The 6,000-nt window shown below is 36.9% G+C and overlaps 1 pseudogene; it reads left to right on the top strand.

The window, feature by feature from the left end:
• The window catches only part of LOC124025762, a 68,767-nt pseudogene that overhangs the window by 14,317 nt on the left and 48,450 nt on the right, over positions 1-6,000 (top strand).

The following is a 6,000-nucleotide window of genomic DNA, read 5'->3' as shown; positions in this document are numbered from 1 at the left end:
TAACAGGAACAGGTAGAGAAGGATAGAGGATAGATACAGGAGATAACAGGAACAGAAGGATAGAGGATATATACAGGAGATAACATGAACAGGTAGAGAAGGATAGAGGATAGATACAGGCGATAACAGGAACAGGTAGAGAAGGATAGAGGATAGGTACAGGAGATAACAGGAACAGAAGGATATAGGATAGGTACAGGAGATAACAGGAACAGGTAGAGAAGGATAGAGGATAAATACAGGAGATAACAGGAACAGGTAGAGAAGGATAAATACAGGAGATAACAGGAACAGGTAGAGAATGATATATACAGGAGATAACAGGAACAGTTAGAGAAGGATAAATACAGGAGATAACAGGGACAGGTAGAGAAGGATAGAGGATAGGTACAGGAGATAAGAGCAACAGGTAGAGGAGGATAGAGGATAGGTACAGGAGATAACAGGTAGAGAAGGATAGAGGATAAATACAGGAGATAACTGGCACAGGTAGAGAAGGATAAATACAGGAGATAACAGGAACAGGTAGAGAAGGATAGAGGATAGGTACAGGAGATAACAGGAACAGGTAGAGAAGGATAAATACAGGAGATAACAGGCACAGTTAGAGAGGATAACAGGAGATAACAGGAACAGGTAGAGAAGGATAAATACAGGAGATAACAGGAACAGGTAGAGAAGGATAGAGGATAGGTACAGGAGATAACAGGAACAGGTAGAGAAGGATAGAGGATAGGTACAGGAGATAGGAACAGGTAGAGAAGGATAGAGGATAGGTACAGGAGATAACAGGAACAGGTAGAGAAGGATAGAGGATAGGTACAGGAGATAACAGGAACAGGTAGAGAAGGATAGAGGATAGGTACAGGAGATAACAGGAACAGGTAGAGAAGGATAGAGGATAGGTACAGGAGATAACAGGAACAGGTAGAGAAGGATAGAGGATAGGTACAGGAGATAACAGGAACAGGTAGAGAAGGATAGAGGATAGGTACAGGAGATAACAGGAACAGGTTAGAGAAGGATAGAGGATAGGTACAGGAGATAACAGGAACAGGTAGAGAAGGATAGAGGATAGATACAGGAGATAACAGGAACAGGTAGAGAAGGATAGAGGATAGAGAATATAAATACAGGAGATAACAGGAACAGGTAGAGAAGGATAGAGGATAGGTACAGGAGATAACAGGAACAGGTAGAGGAGGATAGACAGGAGATAACAGGAACAGTAGAGAAGGATAGAGGATAAATACAGGAGATAACAGGAACAGAGATAAATACAGGAACAGGTAGAGAAGGATAGAGGATAGGTACAGGAGATAACAGGAACAGGTAGAGAAGGATAGAGGATAGGTACAGGAGATAACAGGTAACAGGTAAATACAGGAGAAGGATAGAGGGATAGGTACAGGAGATAACAGGAACAGGTAGAGAAGGATAGAGGATAGGTACAGGAGATAACAGGAACAGGTAGAGAAGGATAGAGGATAGGTACAGGAGATATCAGGAACAGTTAGAGAAGGATAGAGGATAGATACAGGAGATAACAGGAACAGGTAGAGAAGGATAGAGGATAGATACAGGAGATAACAGGAACAGGTAGAGAAGGATAGAGGATAGATACAGGAGATAACAGGAACAGGAGAGGATATATACAGGAGATAACAGGAACAGGTAGAGAAGGATAGAGGATAGATACAGGAGATAACAGGAACAGGTAGAGAAGGATAGAGGATAGGTACAGGAGATAACAGGAACAGGTAGAGAAGGATAAATACAGGAGATAACAGGAACAGGTAGAGAAGGATAGAGGATAAATACAGGAGATAACAGGAACAGGTAGAGAAGGATAAATACAGGAGATAACAGGAACAGTTAGAGAAGGATATATACAGGAGATAACAGGAACAGTTAGAGAAGGATAAATACAGGAGATAACAGGGACAGGTAGAGAAGATTAGAGGATAGGTACAGGAGATAACAGCAACAGGTAGAGGAGGATAGAGGATAGGTACAGGAGATAACAGGAACAGGTAGATAAATACAGGAGATAACTGGATAGAGGATAAATACAGGAGATAACAGGAACAGGTAAAGGATAGGATAAATACAGGAGATAACAGGAACAGGTAGAGAAGGATAAATACAGGAGATAACAGGAACAGGAAGAGAAGGATAGAGGATAGGTACAGGAGATAACAGGAACAGGTAGAGAAGGATAGAGGATAGGTACAGGAGATAACAGGAACAGGTAGAGAAGGATAGAGGATAGGTACAGGAGATAACAGGAACAGGTAGAGAAGGATAGAGGATAGGTACAGGAGATAACAGGAACAGGTAGAGAAGGATAGAGGATAGGTACAGGAGATAACAGGAACAGGTAGAGAAGGATAGAGGATAGGTACAGGAGATAACAGGAACAGGTAGAGAAGGATAAATACAGGAGATAACAGGAACAGTTAGAGAAGGATAGAGGATACAGGAGATAACAGGAACAGTTAGAGAAGGATAGAGGATAGGTACAGGAGATAGCATGAACAGGTAGAGAAGGATAGAGGATAGATACAGGAGATAACAGGAACAGGTAGAGAAGGATAGAGGATAGGTACAGGAGATAACAGGAACAGAAGGATATAGGATAGGTACAGGAGATAACAGGAACAGTTAGAGAAGGATATATTGTATAACAGGAACAGTTAGAGAATGATAGAGTAAATACTGGAGATAACAGGAACAGGTATATTGTACTCTATTGTTCTGTTCTCTGTTTATTATATTCTACTCTATTGTTAAATACAGTTCTAACTGGGACATTATATTCTAGAGGATAGGTACTATTGTTCTGTTCTCTGTTTATTATATACTACTCATATTCTAGAGAAGGATAAATACTACTCAGGTATTAGAGGATTCTGGAGATCTCTGGTTATTATATACTATAACAGGAACATTAGAGGATTCTGGAGATTCTCTGTTTATTATATTCTAGATAACAGGAACTATTCTAACTGTTCTGTTCTAGAGTTTATTATATTCTAACTCTATTCTAAATCTGTTCTCTGTTAGAGAAGGATATAGGTACAGGAGATATTAACTATAGAGAAGGATAAATACAGGAGATAACAGGAACAGTTAGAGAATGATAGAGGATCTATTGTTCTGTTCTATGTTTATTATATTCTACTCTATTGTTCTGTTCTCTGTTTATTATATTCTACTCTATTCTACTCTATTGTTCTGTTCTCTGTTTATTATATTCTACTCTATTGTTCTGTTCTCTGTTTATTCTACTCTATTCTACTGTTCTCTGTTTATTATATTCTACTCTATTCTTCTGTTCTCTGTTTATTATATTCTACTCTATTCTTCTGTTCTCTGTTTATTATATTCTACTCTATTGTTCTGTTCTCTGTTTATTATATTCTACTCTATTCTTCTGTTCTCTGTTTATTATATTCTACTCTATTGTTCTGTTCTCTGTTTATTATATTCTACTCTATTCTTCTGTTCTCTGTTTATTATATTCTACTGTTCTATTCTTCTATTCTATGTTCTCTGTTTATTATATTCTCTCTGTTCTATTATATTCTACTCTATTCTACTGTTCTCTGTTTATTATATTCTACTCTATTCTACTGTTCTCTGTTTATTATATTCTACTCTATTGTTCTGTTCTCTGTTTATTATATTCTACTCTATTGTTCTGTTCTCTGTTTATTATATTCTACTCTATTCTTCTGTTCTCTGTTTATTATATTCTACTCTATTGTTCTGTTCTCTGTTTATTATATTCTACTCTATTCTTCTGTTCTCTGTTAATTATATTCTACTGTTCTCTGTTTATTATATTCTACTCTATTCTACTGTTCTCTGTTTATTATATCCTACTCTATTCTTCTGTTCTCTGTTTATTATATTCTACTCTATTCTACTGTTCTCTGTTTATTATATTCTACTCTATTCTTCTGTTCTCTGTTTATTATATTCTACTCTATTCTTCTGTTCTCTGTTTATTATATTCTACTCTATTGTTCTGTTCTCTGTTAATTATATTCTACTGTTCTGTTCTGTTTATTATATTCTACTCTATTGTTCTGTTCTCTGTTAATTATATTCTACTGTTCTCTGTTTATTATATTGTACTCTATTGTTCTGTTCTCTGTTTATAATATTCTACTCTAGTGTTCTGTTCTCTGTTTATTATATTCTACTCTATTCTACTGTTCTCTGTTTATTATATTCTACTCTATTCTACTGTTCTCTGTTTATTATATTCTACTCTATTCTACTGTTCTCTGTTTATTATATTCTACTCTATTCTACTGTTCTCTGTTTATTATATTCTACTCTATTCTACTGTTTCTCTGTTTATTATATTCTACTCTATTCTACTGTTCTCTGTTTATTATATTCTACTCTATTCTACTGTTCTCTGTTTATTATATTCTACTCTATTCTACTTGTTCTACTTTCTCTGTTTATTATATTCTACTCTATTCTACTCTATTCTTCTGTTCTCTGTTTATTATATTCTACCCTATTCTACTGTTCTGTTTATTATATTCTACTCTATTCTACTGTTGTATTATATTCTTCTGTTCTCTGTTTATTATATTATACTCTATTGTACTCTATTCTACTGTTCTCTGTTTATTATATTCTACTCTATTCTACTGTTCTCTGTTTATTATATTCTACTCTATTCTTCTGTTCTCTGTTTATTATATTCTACTATATTCTACTGTTCTCTGTTAATTATATTCTACTCTATTCTACTGTTCTCTGTTTATTATATTCTACTCTATTCTTCTGTTCTCTGTTTATTATATTCTACTCTATTCTTCTGTTCTCTGTTTATTATATTCTACTCTATTGTTCTGTTCTCTGTTTATTATATTCTACTCTATTCTACTGTTCTCTGTTTATTATATTCTACTCTATTCTACTGTTCTCTGTTTATTATATTCTACTCTATTCTTCTGTTCTCTGTTTATTATATTCTACTCTATTCTTCTGTTCTCTGTTTATTATATTCTACTCTATTGTTCTGTTCTCTGTTTATTATATACTACTCTATTCTACTGTTCTCTGTTTATTATATTCTACTCTGCCACGTTGAATTTATTTGTTTTCTCTGGCAGGTTCTCGAGCAGCATGTTGACGGGCGCTGGAAGGGCTGTATCCATGACAACCGTACAGGAAATGACCGCGTGGGCTACTTCCCTTCTACAATAGTGGAGGTCATCAACAAGAGAACAGGTGTGTGTTTGTGTCTGTGTGCGTGCGGGTTCTTTTTGGGTTCTCGGGAATTATCCCCTGTTAACCTGCAGTACAGCCCTGTTAGAGTCTAACCTGCAGTACAGCCCTGTTAGAGTCTAACCTGTAGTACAGCCCTGTTAGAGTCTAACCTGTAGTACAGCCCTGTTAGAGTCCTTTAACCTGCAGTACAGCCCTGTTAGAGTCTAACCTGTAGTACAGCCCTGTTAGAGTCCTTTAACCTGCAGTACAGCCCTGTTAGTCTAACCTGTAGTACAGCCCTGTTAGAGTCTAACCTGTAGTACAGCCCTGTTAGAGTCTAACCTGTAGTACAGCCCTGTTAGAGTCTAACCTGTAGTACAGCCCTGTTAGAGTCTAACCTGTAGTACAGCCCTACAGCCCTGTTAGAGTCTAACCTACAGTACAGCCCTGTTAGAGTCTAACCTACAGTACAGCCCTGTTAGAGTCTAACCTGCAGTACAGCCCTGTTAGAGTCTAACCTGCAGTACAGCCCTGTTAGAGTCTAACCTGTAGTACAGCCCTGTTAGAGTCTAACCTGCAGTACAGCCCTATTAGAGTCTAACCTGCAGTACAGCCCTGTTAGAGTCCTTTAACCTGCAGTACAGCCCTGTTAGAGTCTAACCTGTAGTACAGCCCTGTTAGAGTCCTTTAACCTGCAGTACAGCCCTGTTAGTCTAACCTGCAGTACAGCCCTGTTAGAGTCTAACCTGCAGTACAGCCCTG

The sequence above is a fragment of the Oncorhynchus gorbuscha genome, unplaced genomic scaffold (genome assembly GCF_021184085.1).
Source record: "Oncorhynchus gorbuscha isolate QuinsamMale2020 ecotype Even-year unplaced genomic scaffold, OgorEven_v1.0 Un_scaffold_2423, whole genome shotgun sequence".
NCBI classification, from domain to species: Eukaryota; Metazoa; Chordata; class Actinopteri; order Salmoniformes; family Salmonidae; genus Oncorhynchus; species Oncorhynchus gorbuscha.
This window is presented reverse-complemented; position numbering and strand designations above follow the sequence as displayed.